Source organism: Nerophis ophidion, linkage group LG26 (genome assembly GCF_033978795.1).
Source record: "Nerophis ophidion isolate RoL-2023_Sa linkage group LG26, RoL_Noph_v1.0, whole genome shotgun sequence".
NCBI lineage: Eukaryota > Metazoa > Chordata > Actinopteri > Syngnathiformes > Syngnathidae > Nerophis > Nerophis ophidion.
In genome coordinates, this window is record NC_084636.1 from 13,606,378 (window position 1) to 13,624,824 (window position 18,447).

Below are 18,447 nucleotides of genomic sequence, written 5' to 3' on the forward strand. Positions count from 1 at the left end.
GAGTTTGAGGTGGGTGGGGTTGAGTTGGGGCGGGGGGGTAGGGGGTGTATATTGTAGCGTCCCGGAAGAGTTAGTGCTTCAAGGGGTTCTGGGTATTTTTTCTTTTGTTTTACGGTGCGGATGTTCTCCCAAAATGTGTTTATCATTCTTGTTTGGTGTGGGTTCACAGTGTGGCGCATATTTGTAACAGTGTTAAAGTTGTTTATACGGCTACCCTCAGTGTGACCTGTATGGCTGTTGACCAAGTATGCCTTGCATTCACTTATGTGTGTGTGAAAAGCCGTAGATATTATGTGATTGGGCCAGCACGCCCTAAATATTGTTGTCTAGGTGGAAATCGGGAGAAAGTCGGGAGAATGGTTGCCCCGGGAGATTTTCGGGAGGGGCACTGAAATTCGGGAGTCTCACGGGAAAATCGGGAGGGTTGGCAAGTATGACTGGGAGACGCAGCTGCTCTGTATTTCTCCCTCCGTCCGTGTTCCACTCTGTACAGGCTCATTTTTAAAAAGTCATAAATTTTACTTTTTGAAACAGATACCAATAATTTCCATTATTACATTTTAAAGCATTTATAATATTGGGAGTCCGATATTGTCAGACATCTCTAGGTATTTCATATGTTGACCAGAGGGGTCGCACTTTTAAAAGTGACACATAATCAATTTGAAAAATCCCTCCTTTTTGGGACCACCCTAATTTTGATAGATTTCACCACCAGGGATGCAAATGAGACATTCTCTATTAGATGCAATGAGTTTCCGTATTGGGACCATGATTTCGGTCATAACCTGTTCATCGGTCCTCATATGGAAGCTACCTTTCCTTGTTGATGTCTCAAATAGGGTATATATACAAGAACACACACATTCTTGTATTTTTTACCTTCTTGAGACCTCTGAAAAATGCCTACCTCTTTAGGACCACCCTCATTTAATAGATTTCACCACGAGGGGTTCAAATGAGATCTTTTTTTGTAATGTGCTTACGGCTGATGACAAACGGGTCACGGACCACATATGGCCCCTCTGCCACACTTTGGGCAACCCAGCTGTAGAAGCTAACTGTAAATGAAATGAATGAATAAATAGATGGATTGCTGACTTTGCACCTGTCAAAGTTTACTTTCGTATGCACATTGAATCAACAAAAAAATCCTGACTTTGGAGCAATGTTCACAGACTCCAGTATTTGGCTCTCTATTAGATGCAACGGTTTTCCGTAGTCTGCGATGAGAGGGCAACTTGTCCAGGGTGTACAAATATTCCGCTGAGATAGGCTCTAGCGCCCGCCTCAACCTCGAAGGGAATAAGTGGTAGATAATGGATGGATGGGATTTCCCTATTGGGACCATGACTTCGGCCCTAACTTGTTCACCGGCCCTCATATGGAAGCTACTTTTCCTTGTTGATGTCTCAAGAAAGGTAGAAATAAAAAAACACACACACACACACACACACACACACACACACACACACACACACACACACACACACACACACACACACACACACACACACACACACGTGTACACTCAGTCTAAGTTTCAAGGAGCCTAATTGTAGTGTTTTGCACAAGATGTCCTCAATTCTTCATTATTTCGAACCTATATTATTTATTTAACACCGACGAGTGATTCTTTCGACATCTGCATCCCTTATGGTGTAATGCTACACACGTCTTTCTGCCTTTTGTTCCCGAAGACACAGGATCGATTCCCGGCCAAAGTAACCCCAAGACTCTCCAGTCCATAGTGGATCTAACATAATAGTGAGAGTCCAGTCCATAGTAGATCTAACATAACAGCGTGAGAGTCCAGTCCATAGTGGATCTAACATAATAGTGTGAGAGTCCAGTCCATAGTGGATCTAACATAATAGTGAGAGTCCAGTCCATAGTGGATCTAACATAATAGTGAGAGTCCAGTCCATAGTGGATCTAACATAATAGTGTGAGAGTCCAGTCCATAGTGGATCTAACATAATAGTGAGAGTCCAGTCCATAGTGGATCTAACATAACAGTGTGAGAGTCCAGTCCATAGTGGATCTAACATAATAGTGTGAGAGTCCAGTCCATAGTGGATCTAACATAATAGTGTGAGAGTCCAGTCCATAGTGGATCTAACATAATAGTGTGAGAGTCCAGTCCATAGTGGATCTAACATAATAGTGAGAGTCCAGTCCATAGTGGATCTAACATAACAGTGTGAGAGTCCAGTCCATAGTGGATCTAACATAATAGTGTGAGAGTCCAGTCCATAGTGGATCTAACATAATAGTGTGAGAGTCCAGTCCATAGTGGATCTAACATAATAGTGAGAGTCCAGTCCATAGTGGATCTAACATAACAGTGTGAGAGTCCAGTCCATAGTGGATCTAACATAACAGTGTGAGAGTCCAGTCCATAGTGGATCTAACATAATAGTGTGACAGTCCAGTCCATAGTGGATCTAACATAATAGTGAGAGTCCAGTCCATAGTGGATCTAACATAACAGTGTGAGAGTCCAGTCCATAGTGGATCTAACATAATAGTGTGAGAGTCCAGTCCATAGTGGATCTAACATAATAGTGTGAGAGTCCAGTCCATAGTGGATCTAACATAATAGTGTGAGAGTCCAGTCCATAGTGGATCTAACATAATAGTGTGAGAGTCCAGTCCATAGTGGATCTAACATAATAGTGTGAGAGTCCAGTCCATAGTGGATCTAACATAATAGTGTGAGAGTCCAGACCATAGCGGATCTAACATAATAGTGTGAGAGTCCAGTCCATAGTGGATCTAACATAATAGTGAGAGTCCAGTCCATAGTGGATCTAACATAATAGTGTGAGCGTCCAGTCCATAGTGGATCTAACATAATAGTATGAGAGTCCAGTCCATAGTGGATCTAACATAATAGTGTGAGCGTCCAGTCCATAGTGGATCTAACATAATAGTATGAGAGTCCAGTCCATAGTGGATCTAACATAACAGTGTGAGAGTCCAGTCCATAGTGGATCTAACATAATAGTGTGAGAGTCCAGTCCATAGTGGATCTAACATAATAGTGTGAGAGTCCAGTCCATAGTGGATCTAACATAATAGTGTGAGAGTCCAGTCCATAGTGGATCTAACATAATCGTGTGAGAGTCCAGTCCATAGTGGATCTAACATAACAGTGTGAGAGTCCAGTCCATAGTGGATCTAACATAATAGTGTGAGAGTCCAGTCCATAGTGGATCTAACATAATCGTGTGAGAGTCCAGTCCATAGTGGATCTAACATAATAGTGTGAGAGTCCAGTCCATAGTGGATCTAACATAATAGTGTGAGAGTCCAGTCCATAGTGGATCTAACATAATAGTGTGAGAGTCCAGTCCATAGTGGATCTAACATAAGAGTGTGAGAGTCCAGTCCATAGTGGATCTAACATAAGAGTGTGAGAGTCCAGTCCATAGTGGATCTAACATAATAGTGTGAGAGTCCAGTCCATAGTGGATCTAACATAATAGTGTGAGAGTCCAGTCCATAGTGGATCTAACATAATAGTGTGAGAGTCCAGTCCATAGTGGATCTAACATAATAGTGTGAGAGTCCAGTCCATAGTGGATCTAACATAATAGTGAGAGCGTCCAGTCCATAGTGGATCTAACATAACAGTGTGAGAGTCCAGTCCATAGTGGATCTAACATAATAGTGTGAGAGTCCAGTCCATAGTGGATCTAACATAATAGTGTGAGAGTCCAGTCCATAGTGGATCTAACATGATAGTGAGAGTCCAGTCCATAGTGGATCTAACATAATAGTGAGAGTCCAGTCCATAGTGGATCTAACATGATAGTGTGAGAGTCCAGTCCATAGTGGATCTAACATAATAGTGTGAAAGTTCAGTCCATAGTGGATCTAGCATAATTGTGTGAAAGTCCAGTCCATAGTGGATCTAACATAATAGTGTGAGAGTCCAGTCCATAGTGGATCTAATATAATAGTGTGAGAGTCCAGTCCATAGTGGATCTAACATAATAGTGTGAGAGTCCAGTCCATAGTGGATCTAACATAATAGTGTGAGAGTCCAGTCCATAGTGGATCTAACATAATAGTGAGAGTCCAGTCCATTGTGGATCTAACATAATAGTGAGAGTCCAGTCCATAGTGGATCTAACATAATAGTGAGAGTCCAGTCCATAGTGGATCTAACGTAATAGTGAGAGTCCAGTCCATAGTGGATCTAACATAATAGTGTGAGAGTCCAGTCCATAGTGGATCTAACTTAATAGTGAGAGTCCAGTCCATAGTGGATCTAACATAATAGTGAGAGTCCAGTCCATAGTGGACTGGACGACATGGCGTAGTGGGTAGAGCGGCCGTGCCAGAAACCTGAGGGTTGCAGGTTCGCTTCCCACCTATTAACATCCAAAATCGCTGCCGTTGTGTCCTTGGGCAGGACACTTCACCCTTGCCCCCGGTGCCGCTCACACCGGTGAATGAATGATGAGTGAATGTTTGGTGGTGGTCGGAGGGGCCGTAGGCGGAAACTGGCAGCCACGCTTCCGTCAGTCCACCCCAGGGCAGCTGTGGCTACAAATGTAGCTTACCACCACCAGGTGTGAATGAATGATGGGTTCCCACTGCTCTGTGAGCGCTTTGAGTATCTAACAATAGGAAAGTGCGATATAAATCTAATCCATTATTATTATTATTATTATTATTATTATTATTATTAAGAAAGGCAACCGTTGTAAAAAAAAAAAAACTAAGCCAAAACCATCCATGCATTTGACCCGCTGTGGCAACTCATGACAGGGAAAAACCAAAAGTTTGTTGAATCAAAAATATTGAAATTCAACAACTTGGTGCATCTGCAAACACCAAAAATTATGAACAAAGCAAACTATAACCTGCTACCCAAGAATGTACAACAATTTTTAACAAAATAGGAGAAATATAACCTTGGAGGAAAGTCTAATTTAAAACATTTGTATGCACGTACAACACTTTAAACCTTCAGCATATTAGTACGTGGAGCTAAATTATTGAATGGATTAAGCAAAGAAATCAAACAAAGCATCAATATGATTCAGCTGAACCTTTATTTTTTTTTTTAAAGTAAACATGAGATGATGATTATGTATTTAATATGTGTATACTTACTTATGGTATATTTATCTATTTATTGTTTATTTATTCTCTGTTCTTTTACTTTTTTTTATTTTTTTATTAATCAATACAACAAAATAATACACGATATTACCATAATAATACAATTCCAATTCCAAAACCAAACCCGGCACAGCAACATTCAGAATAGCAATCAACAGAGCAATTGAGGGGACACACAAACATGACACAAAACAATCCAAAAGTAGTCAAACAAAAATTAATAATATCAACACATGTATTAATATTAATAAGAATTCCAACTTGGCAGTAATTAGAAATCCCTCATATACATTATCATCACAGACATTTTTAAAAAATAAGATAAAAACATAATAAAAAAAAAAAAGAACAATAGTGTCACAGTAGGGCTGGGCGATATGGCCTTTTATTAATATCTCGATATTTTTAGGCCATGTCACGATAGACCATATACATCTCAATAGTTTTCCTTGCCTTGAATAAACACTTGATGCATATAATCACAGCAGTATGATGATTCTATGTATCTACATTAAAACATTCTTGTTAATACTGCAATAATATATGCTACTTTTAAATTTTCATGCAGAGGGAAATCACAACTAAGTCAATTTACCAAATTCTTATTAAGCTGTGGCACAAACATTCATGTCATTTCCAAAACAGAACATGCATGATTGTCAGAGACATTTTAAAAGAAGCTATTAGTGCACTTTTGTGCATGATGTCACTGAGATGACATCAAAACAACACTAAATTAAAGTGTACTTTTTGTACAGAACGTTACTACAATAGTTAAAAACAAAAAAAGTGCACTTTTGTGCATGATGTCACACAATATATTTCAATAACTGTCAATTAAAAATGAGCTGCATAATAGGTTCCTGCGGACGTTATCACCTTCTGTTGTGTACTTTTTTTTTTTTTCATACGGTGTTGATCTGGCAATAGTTGCTTGGGCATTTTGTTGGTGTGGCACCGGCCGGAGATGTTGACATGCGGAGTTTCAAGCACTCCTCATTTTCTAGCGCAGAGGTCGGGAACCTTTTTGGTTGAGAGAGCCAAGAAGCCAAATATTTTAAAATGTATTTCCGTAGGAGCCATATAATATTTTTTTCTAACACTGAACACACCTAAACGCGTGCATTTTTGAGTAAAACTAACATTTCTAGAGTATATTCTTTGTAATAACATTGTTATTCTGAAGCTAACTGTGGAGGGGACGTGGCCTGCAGCGAAGCGGGGTGTTGCCAGGACCGGCCTCGAAATCAGCGACAGGTGCGTAGAGGGCCCACCTGGGCCTTGTTATCTAATCACCTGTCACTCTGTTTACAAGCAGCAGCCAGGAGGAGAAACTGGGTTGGGGCTGGAGGCAGAGTGCGAGCGAGAATGAAAGAGAAAAAGACAATTGCTGGAAAGCAACTGAGAGACAATATTGTAACCCTGAAAAAGGCTCTCATGTCGGTGCTTGGTGATCTGAAGAATCCTCAAAAGGGTAAGCCCCACACTAACCAATAATAAATAAATAACTTCTTACCATTAACGCAACTTCTTGAACAGGTGCGGTAGAAAACGGATGGATGGATTAAAATGCACGAGAAAGTTTTATATTTTGAACGTTATTTTTAACACTGTGATTACAAGTGGAATTATTCATTACTTACCGTGTTAAGCAGTGTCAGCTAGGATTTATCTGAGAGCCAGATGCAGTCATCAAAAGAGCCACATCTGGCTCGCGAGCCATAGGTTCCCTACCCCTGCTCTAGCGGGTGACTTTTCAAATGATGTTACATCAGCAGTGCTGCTACTTTTTGTAGCAACGCTTTTGCCGCATAAATGTTGAACATATTCCCGCTTGAAGCCAAACCACCGCCGGACGATGGATCCTGTGCTGTTTTTCTTGGTAATTATTCTTCCTCCATTTGTTACCAGATTCACACCTTCTTTCTCTTGTATTACCACTCACACCTCACCGTTAGCATCACAGCTAACATTACCATGTCCCTACCTCTCTGCTCTGCGGGAGTGTATGACATTGCACACGTGATGTATGTAAGTAGGTGCGCTTGTTTAAGTCTCTGTGAGAAGGAGAGACAAGAAAAAGTGGGAAACACATGCAGTGTAATGCCCGCAGCTAAAAGCAACTGTGTGAGAACGTATACTCGAATATCACGATATAGTCATTTTCTATATTGCACAGCGACAAACCCGCGATATATCGAGTATATCGCTATATTGCTCAGCCCTATTTCACAGTGGCTTAAACTTGCATCGCCTCTCATAAAAAAAATAAAAATAATAATGGATCCCATATTCCAATATATGACTCATTCTTATCTAAATTAAATGCAGCATTTACTGTTCTATTACAAACAGAGAACAAAGAATTGGGATAAAATTGCTATGGTATGAAAAAGGGTAGGATTAAATATCCTCTGCTTCTTCCAACTCCTTTTCTGATGCGCTGTTAAGAAACAACTGTGAATATGTGATGCATTACATAGTTTTGTAATGCATCACATTGAACTAAACACAAAGTTGAGTGGCACAGTATGTGTCACAATCATTTTTATCTAAATTATCACAAAACTTTGTGTTTTAATGAGTTTCTGGCGAGCAGACAAAAGCTGTCTTTGATCTTGCCGATCAAAAGGCTTGTAAAACTCCACTGTGTAGGATGGGAAGCAACATGAAGATGTTGGTTTCTTTGATCTACTGTACTCCACAGTCTTGACCCGAGATCTACAAAGAGGAAGCAGGAAATTACCCCCCTCCAGGCACCTTTTCTTTGAACTGTTTTGTAAACAAAGGTGACGGTTGTTTACGACCCCCCCCTTCCTTTAGAAACAGCTGTTGCCATGTAATCAGGGAAAGTCTAAATAAAAGAAGATGCGTGCGACTTTTCGTCAGAGCGTGGTTGAAGACCGTACAAAAAGTACAGCTCAGATGTTTCTCCTCAATGAGCTAAATTGAATTCTGTCTTGGTTTAATTCCTTGCTTTTTGTCTGTTAAATAGATGTCATCAGTGTTTGAACCTGACATCTTCGTGGTCCTTCGAGCCAGATTCCAACACGTGTGACGATTCCAGCAGGGTGAGTGAAACCGGAAGACCATGGCAAACATCTCCTGATTGAGGAACCGCTTTTCTTCACTCCGGCGGAAATCTGAAGATTGACGAAAAACCGAGGACAAGAGGAAGGAACGCAGAGTTAAGTGAGTACGTTTTGAATTACAAAGAAAAAACGTGTGACTGAGGGTTACGAGGCATAGACAGACCCTGTAATTCTCCTCAATGAGCTAAATTGAATTCTGTTTCTGTTTAATTCCTTGCTTCTTGTCGGTTTGATTAGATGTCATCAGTGTTTGAACCTGACAATATGTTCCTGCACCAATCTTTGCACTTAAAAATACTTGTTTGTAGTAATAAAAAATGATTAGACCATTTTAGCATTATGTTTGTGTTCAATTACAATATGTGTGTTTATCCTAAACATCCCTGCCGCTTAATTTCACTCAATATGGCATTTTTACGTCTTTTTGTTTGGACATATATCACATTATTATCATACCGTGGCCTTAATACTGTGAGATTTTGACATTGTTACATACCTAAATGATACAGATAGGTACATAATATTTTTTTTTGCGCTTAAAGGTGACGCCGATGTAACTTGAAATAGTAATTCATTAATTTGTCCGTCATTGGAAAATAATAACACTGTCAACTGCCAGCTCCACTGTAACAAATAAAAGCCTAACCACAACTCTGCCTAGCAACAGGAGCCCTGACCACACAAAATGATACTCTACAGTGGATTTAAAAAACATTTTTTTACTTGTGACATTTTATTGTTTTATAAAACAAAACTGTCTAGCTCTTTTTAATATAAAAACACATCTATAGGACTGAGCTCAGCTGTCTTGCTAGAACAGCGCCACTGTGCAGAGAGAGTATAGAGGTTATGATGAATACAAATAAGTTTCAAAGTACATATCTATGGATCTACAGCCGGGCGGAGGATTAAGGTCATGTTTTTATGCCGGCGTGATAGCAAGACCTAAGATTACTGGCATTCTTATCTAAAGCGCCACCACCACCATCACCAGCAGCAGCAGCAGCTGTAAGTTTCCAGCTTAAGTCCTACACAGCCACCGGAGCGTGTTCATACTTTGGATTTATTTCCACGCTCGAATGGGCATGCTTCTATTTTTTTTGTCAAGGGAGAATGTCAGCTCGTGTAACGGAGCTCATGTTTGAGCCCCTGTTGTAATGTGATGATGGCGCATGAGTACACATCCCTCATTAACAAGCAGGTATTCAAATGCACGTGCACTTTTTTTCTAACTAGCTATTGCACGGGCATACAAAGAATGCTATTAATATTTGCATCCTTTGTAAAAATAGAAAGGACGGGGATTGAATGCTAATAAGAAAAAATATATATATTGTTAATGCTACTTTACAGAGGTTTGGAAACTGCTGACAGAGCCCTCCACCCCGCCTAAATCTATTTTCCGAGGCACCCTCCGCCCCCACAATGCTGTCAGCAGCCGTCGCTCAGCACGGAAATGCCCCAGCTTGGGGTCCCTCACAACGGGCCCTTTGAGGGGGCACACAGCCGCCTTGTTCCATACAATATTAGTCATACATTTACTGTAAATCCTCCACTCCCTATCAGGGGAGGCAACGTTCAAAAGTACGAATAATTGTAATAATAATAATAATAATTAAAGCTGCAAGCAGTTTTGAACTGGACCGACTTTTGCTGTTGTTTCCTGCCTTTACCCATTCATCATATCATTACCTGCACATTACCTACCTTCCCTGCATCCTGGGGTCACACTGGTGCTTCTTTCTGTCACCCATACATGCTGGTGCTTCCTGCCATCACCTAGACAACATATCTTTACCTGCACATTACCTACCCTCTCTGTATCCTGGAGTCAAACTGGTGCCTCCTTCTTTCACCCAGTTAACATAGCTTTACCCGCACAATACCTACCTTCTCTGCATTGTGTGGTCACGCTGGTGCTTCCTGCTTTTAAGCGGCCAGCTTGAGACGGCAGCAGCGCAGTGGTTCTTTGAAGGCTCGTAAAATCAAAACCGGAGCAGTTGGAAAAACTCACTGCGCAACTTTTAATCAGAAGGGTTCATACTCTTTCGTGTGCTAGTTTGAAGCCGACACAACAAACGCGCTCAGAGGAGATAATGTGTGAAAAAAGGTGACAGGTTTTTACAAAACGGTTGTTTTGAAGGGGTGATTGCCAACTTCCTGTTGATTTTTGCTGAAGGATGTCAATTAATGAAATGTAGGTCTACGTGAGACCTACATAGAGGTTTTTTGTTTCATGTCAACATTCCTACCGGACGTCACAAGCAGTTTTGTCTGTGTTTTCTTCCTATGAGCAGTTTTGTCTGTGTTTTATTCCTAGAGTGCAATTTTAAGTTTTGGGGTTTGGTTTTTTATTAGATCGTAATTTTCGCCAGTCCTGATGTGTGTATCCAGTTTGGTGAGTTTTGAAGAATTTTAAGGTGGTCAAATTACAGCTCAAAGAGGCAAAAATGACATTTTTTCGGAAATTTTAGTTTTGAAGGGGTGTTTGCCAACTTCCTGTTGATTTTTGCTGAATATAGGTCTATGTCAGACCTACATAGAGGTTTTTGTTTCATGTTTCTACGACATTCCTAACGGAAGTTACAAGCAGTTTTGTCTGTGTTTTTTCCTAGGGGGCGCTAGAGCGCAATTTTGAGTCTTGGGGTTTGGTTTTTTATTAGATGGCAATTTTCGCTAGTCCTGATGTGTGTGTAAAATTTGGTGAGTTTTGAAGCATGTTAAGGGGGTTAAAAAGGCGGCGGTATAATAATAATAAACCTTAGAAATACAATAAGGTCCTCTGTCCCAAAGGGACATTCGGTCCCTAATAATAAGCGGTGCGGCTTCATAGCTTACCAAAGTAGTATTTGAAACATTTTGATGGATTTTTGAGCGCCGTGTGTAATGTTCTATATTTTCAATGGAACATTATAAAATGTTGGTGTTGTTTACTTGAGTCATATTGCCATCATAGTGCAGTCGACACATATCTTTGATTGATTGATTGATTGATACTTTTATTAGTAGATTGCACAGTACAGTACATATTCCGTACAATTGACCACTAAATGGTAACACCCGAATAAGTTTTTCAACTTGTTTAAGTCGGGGTCCACGTTAATCAATTCATGGTAAATCTCTTATGTTTGACTGCCATCTACTGGTCACATTTATCATTACACCATGTCCCAAATAAAATTGCTTCAAGGTGGGTAAGCAAAACCAGAATTACTCTGTCCATTAGGCGCACCGGTTTATAAGGCGCACTGTCGAGTTTTGAGGGGGGGAAATTAGCTTAAGTGCGCCTTATAGTCCGGAAAAATACAGCACTTGACTTACAGAGAAACCATCTATTTTAATGGTAATTTATTGAGATTAATCACGGTTAATCAAAATGGAAAAGTGTCATTAATGCCATTTAAAATTGTATTCGTTTAAAAGCACTAACATCAAATATATATTCTTAGGCACTGTATGAAATACAAAGGTGGATGCCATTAGTTATATGGTACTGAGCAGCCAGGACAGACACGTCTGACGTCGTACTTAAAATATTTTGATGGATTTTTGAGCGCCGTGTGTAATGTTCTATATTTTCAGTGGAACATAAATTGTTGGTGTTGTTTACTCGAGTCATATTGCCATCATAGTGCAGTCGACACATATCTCTTATGTTTGACTGCCATCTACTGGTTATATTTATCATTACACCATGTCCCAAATAAAATTGATTCGAGGTGGGTAAGCAAAACCAGAATTATTCCGTACATTAGGTGCACCAGGTTATAAGGCGCGTTGAGAATTTTTGAGGGAAAAAAAAGGGTTTTAAGTGCGCCTTATAGTCGGGAAAAATACAACACTTGACTTACAGAGATACCATCTATTTTAATGGGAATTTATTGAGATTAATCGCGGTTAATCAAAATGGAAAAGTGTCATTAATGCCATTTAAAATTGTATTCGTTTAACAGCACTAACATCAAATATATATTCTTAGGCACTGTATGAAATACAAAAGTGGATGCCATTAGCCATATTGTACTGAGCAGCCAGGACAGAGACGTCTGACGTACTTAAAACATTTTGATGGATTTTTGAGCGTTGTGTGTAATGTTCTATATTTTCAGTGGAACATAAATTGTTGGTGTTGTTTACTCGAGTCATATTACCATCATAGTGCAGTCGACACACATCTCTTATGTTTGACTGCCATCTACTGGTCACATATATTTTTACACCATGTCCCAAATGAAATTGCTTCGAGGTGGGTAAGCCAAACCAGAATTATTTGGTCCATTAGGCGCACCGGGTTATAAGGCGCACTGTCGAGTTTTGAGGGGGGAAAAATTATTTTAAGTGCGCCTCATAGTCCGGAAAAATACAGCACTTGACTTACAGAGAAACCATCTATTTTAATGTTAATTTATTGAGATTAATCACGATTAATCAAAATGCAAAAGTGCCATTAGTGCCATTTAATATTGTATTTGTTTAACAGCACTAATTTACATTCTTAGGCACTGTATGAAATACAAAGGTGGATGCCATTAGCCATATTGTACTGAGCAGCCAGGACAGAGACGCTTGACCTGCTCCATTACTTAATATGTGACAGTTTGTGTTTATTTCACATCCGTCAGTCAACCTATGGTGGTCCCATGACCTCTCATTTAAGCACGGCGATTGTAAGGTTGGCATTAGAAACTAGAAAAAGGGGTCAAAATGGGATTCTAAACAGTCTGTGTCCTCAAGTAAAAAGGATAGAGCCTTCTAGAACAAGGTGTTCTTTTCCTGCCGCCCTATGTCTTAACCCTCCTTCCTCCTCATCTTTGTCTGGATGCTGCTGCCGTGATAAGAAGGCGAGATAAACAGCCTCTCCAGTGTGCGTCTTCGATCGCTGGAGGGTAAAAGCTTTTAATGGCTGCCCTCAAAGTAATAACCCGGCTGGACTTCTCTCTTCTGATGAGGGGGAGGGTCTAGGGGTGGTGCGGGGGGGGGGGGGGTTGATGGATACTCACCCATCTATCTGCACCTTGTAACCGCAAAAAGTTCAGGGTGAAAATCGGGGACATGAGAACAAGGACGAGAAATTTTACCTCTGCAGAGAGACAGGAGGTAGTAGTCGTCCATTGTTACCCTCGATTGCAAATGCCAGTCCCATCTGTCAAATTCTGACGTATAATTTTGTTTCACTATTTTTTAAAGTAATGTGTTCTGTAAATGGTCCACTTTTATTGCCCAAAGTTTTTGGCCACCCGCCTTGACTCACATATGAACTTGAAGTGCCATCCCATTCCTAACCCATAGGGTTCAATATGACGTCGGTCCCCCTTTCGCAGCTATTACAGCTTCAACTCTCCTGGAAAGGCTGTCCACAAGGTTGCGGGGATTGTTTATAGGAATTTTCAACCATTCTCCCGAAAGCGCATTGGTGAGGTCACACACTGATGTTTGTCAATAATTCATCCCAAAGTTGTTCTCTCGGGATCTGGTCAGGACTCTGTTCAGGCCAGTCAAGTTCATCCAGACCAGACTCTGTCATCCATGTCTTTATGGACCTTGCTTTGTGCACTGGTAATGTTGGAATAGGAAAAGGCCCGCTCCAAACTGTTCCCACAAGGTTGGGAGCATGAAATTGTCCAAAATGTTTTGGTATCCTGGAGCATTCAAAGTTCCTTTCACTGGAACTAAGGGACCAAGCCCAACTCCTGAAAAACAACCCCACGCCATAATTCCTCCTCCATTAAATTTCACATTCTGCACAACGAAGTCCCTAATGTACCGGTCTTCTGGCAACCTCCAAACCCAGACTCATCCATCAGATTGCCAGATGGAAAAGTGTGATTCATCACGCTTCATAATGCGCCACACATTTTGGATGGGAGACAGGTCTGGACTGCAGGCGGGCCAGGAAAGTGCCCACACTCTTTTTTTACGAAGCCACGCTGTTGTAACACGTGCTGAATGTAGCTTGGCATTGTCTTGCTGAAAAAAGCAGGGGCGTCCATGAAAAAGATGGCACTTAAATGGCAGCATATGTCGTTCCAAAACCTCTATGTACCTTTCAGCATTAATGGTGCCTTCCCAGATGTGTAAGTGACCCATGCCTTGGGCACTAATGCACACCCACACCATCAAAGATGCTGGCTTTTGAACTTTGCGTGGATAACAGTCTGGATGGTTCGCTTCTCCTTTGGTCCGGATGACATGATGTCGAATATTTCCAAAAACAATTTGAAATGTGGACTCGTCAGACCACAGAACACTTTTCCACTTTGCATCAGTCCATCTTAGATCAATCAATCAATCAATGTTTATTTATATAGCCCTAAATCACAAATGTCTCAAAGGACTGTACAAACCATTACGACTACAACATCCTCTGAAGAACCCACATAAGGGCAAGGAAAACTCACACCCAGTGGGCAGGGAGAATTCACACCCAGTGGGACGCCAGTGAGAATGCTGACTATGAGAAACCTTGGAGAGGACCTCAAATGTGGGCAACCCCCCCCCCCCCCTCTAGGGGACCGAAAGCAATGGATGTCAAGCGGGCCCAGAGAAGCCGGCGGCGTTCCTGGATGTTGTTGATAAATAGTTTTCGCTTTGCATAGTAGAGCTTTAACTTGCACTTACAGATGTTGCGACGAACTGTATTTAGTGACAGTGGTTTTCTGAAGTGTCCCTGAGCCCATGTGGTGATATCTTTTAGAGATGGATGTCGGTTTTTGATACAGTGCCGTCCGAGTGATCGAAGGTCACGATCATTCAATGTTGGTGTCCGCCCATGCCGCTTACGTGGAGTGATTTCTCCAGATTCTCTGAACCTTTTGATGATATCATGGACCGTAGATGTTGAAATCCCTAAATTTCTTGCAATTGCACTTTGAGAAACGTTGTTCTTAAACTGTTTGACTATTTGCTCACGCAGTTGTGGACAAAGGGGTGTACCTCGCCCCATCCTTTCTTGTGAAAGACTGGGCATTTTTGGGGAAGCTGTTTTTATACCCAATCATGGCACCCACCTGTTCCCAATTAGCCTGCACACCTGGGGGATCTTCCAAATAATTGTTTGATGAGCATTCGTCCACTTTATCAGTATTTATTGCCACATTCCCCAACTTCTTTGTCACGTGTTGCTGGCATCAAATTCTAAAGTAATGATTATTTGCACACACACAAAAAAAAATGTGTATCACTTTGAACATCAAATATGTTGTCTTTGTAGCATATTGAACTGAATATGGGTTGGAAATGATTTGTATTCTGTTTATATTTACATCTAACAGAATTTCCCAACTCATAAGGAAACGGGGTTTTTAAACTATTCATCCATTCATACTACATTCTATCAGCAGAACGCGGTCCCGGCAGCCTGCCTAAAATTAAAACGACCCGCTGACAGATTCTCACGTTTTAATCCATCACCATTCCGCTCAATTAGAACGTCAACGACATGGCCGACCACGTGACAAGCGAGCAGACACAACCCCCCCCGTAACCCCCTTGCTACTGTGGGAACAGGCTTGACATCCGACCCCCGGCCGTCACCGCCGCCGTCGTCTCCGCGTGCGGCCCGATCACAGGCACTCACCTTGGCCACGATGGGCCGTGATGGATGGTCCGCCTGTGAGGCTCCGGGGTCGGCGGGTCAGCGGCGCCTCGGAGCCTGGAGGATGACCTCACGTGCGCGTGTTTACGTTGATGCGGTCGCTCGACAGCGAAGCTAATGTTTACATCTGGTTAATGATGGAAGACGAAAAGAACGGCGGAAAGTGTGTTTTTTTTGTGTGTGAATAGTAAGACATCGCTGTCCAATGAACACAAAGAATCAATACACTTTTAGAAATAACCGCATTGGAAATTAGGTCAAAACTTCTATCCACAGAAACAGCAAAAATGAAGGATTTTGTTCATACATTCAGGTGTTTATTTTAGGGCTGTCAAAGTTAACGCAAAAACCCGCTGACTGATGGATAGATAGTACTTTGTTGATTCTTTCAGCAAAGTTCCCTCAGGAAAATTAAAATTCCAGCAGCAGTGTACAGAGTTGAAAGCAAATTTAAAAAGTAAAATAATGGGGGTATAAATGGAAACAAAATAGTAAAATATGACTATAAAGATAGGCGCCAGCGCCCCCCGCGACCCCGAAAGGGAATAAGCGGTAGAAAATGGATGGATGGATGGATGACTATAAAGAAAAAGAAACAATGACAATAAAAATTGGTGTGTCAAATGCTGAGAATAATTTCGCCACATCTCGTGTGTGTGTGTGTGTGTGTGTGTGTGTGTGTGTGTGTGTGTGTGTGCGTGTGTGTGTGTGTGTGTGTGTGTGTGTGTGTGACAATCATTGGCACTTTAACTTTATTTACCGTATTTCCTTGAATTGCCGCCCGGGCGCTAATTAATGTAAAACCTCTTCTCACTCCGGCACTCACCAAAGGCATGCGATAAAAATTTGAGTGTGATGTAAGGACACCATCATGAAAAGCACATTCAATAATAATTAAAAATGTTTTTATTTTGGTCTTACCTTTATTTATAAATGAAGTCCATGCCAGCTCTTTCTGATCAAAAGCATCGATAACTTGTTTATAAAAGTCTTCCTTATCTTTCTTCAGTTTTAAAAGTCTCTCTGTCTCGATTGAGATCTTCCTTTATTACCTCCTGCTTCGATTGAAAGTCCAGTTTAGAAAACTGCTATCAGACTGCTGCTATCAGTTAGCTCGGCTCCTCACGTGCGAGCGATGACAGAATTAACCTCGGACAACTCCCCCTCCCGTTCTGCTCCGTGCGTGATCTCTTTATCCCACCGCTGCCACCATGAAGTGTTATTGTATAAATAATACCCTGGGTATTTAGGACTGGAACATGCTTTATTTCAGCCCGGTTGTTTACATAGCCAGCATAGGAGTAGTGGTGTTACATCCTAAACGGTCCGTCGTGCACCCCATCGCGTCATATCTGTTCCCAGCACATATCACGTCACTCGTTGTCACTTCTTCTGCAGCCGAAAAGTCGCAAAAAAGATCACTAGCGCCCTCCACCACCTGGAGGCGGGAGTCATTTAATGACTCATATTTGTCACACGCAGCTACGGTATATTACTAAAACATAGCTGCTTACTGTTCTTTTTAGCGTATGCAATACCTTGGACCTTAAATCCTACTGAATATCTCCTAATCTTCTTCCCTTTATGCGATTTCAAATTAACGGTATTGAAATCAGCCTCCTCCATTTTGAAAATGATGATGGTAATACTAAGCATGTGCTAATTACTTTGCGAAGCGAGTTTGACCCGGCAGTAGTTCAAGGCAGGCACATGCTATATGCCCGGCGGCAATTCAAGGAAATATGGTAGTTTTAATGGCACCAATTTTTTTTTACTTGCATGCGTCCTCACTCCTCTTTGACCCTCGGTCCATTCCACACTGTGGGAAAATGTACTTTACCAGGATTTAGGAAAGTTTTTAATATCTTTGTATTAGAGATGTCCGATAATGGCTTTTTAGCCAATATCTGATATTTGTCCAACTCTTAATTACCGATACCGATATCAACCGATACCAATATATACAGTCGTGGAATTAACACATTATTATGCCCAATTTTGTTGTGATGCCCCGCTGGATGCATTAAACAATGTAACAAGGTTTTCCAAAATAAATCAACTCAAATTATGGAAAAAAAATGCCAACATTTATTTTTTTGTAACATGCCTCAAAACAGCAGATTGGAATTTGGGACATGATCTCCCTGAGGTTGAGGTGGAGGGGGGGGGGGGGGGGGGGGGGGGATATTGTCGCGGCCTGGAAGAGTCTGTGCTGCAAGGGGTTCTGGGTATTTGTTCTGTTGTGTTTATGTTCTGTTACGGTGCGAATGTTCTCCAGAAATGCATTTGTCATTGTTGTTTGGTGTGGGTTCACAATGTGGCGCATATTCGTAACAGTGTTAAAGTTGTTTATACAGCCACCCTCAGTGTGACCAGTATGGCTGTTGACCAAGTATGCATGCATTCACTTGTGTGTGTGAAAAGCTGTGGATAATATATGACTGGGCTGGCACGCAAAGGCAGTGTCTTTAAGGTTTTTGGGCGCTCTTTACTTCACCCTACGTCCATGTACACGGCGGCGTTTTATAAAGTCATGAATTTTACTTTTTTAAACAGATTTTGATAATTTTAAAACCGATATTGATAATTTCCGATATTACATTTTTAAATAATTTATCGGCC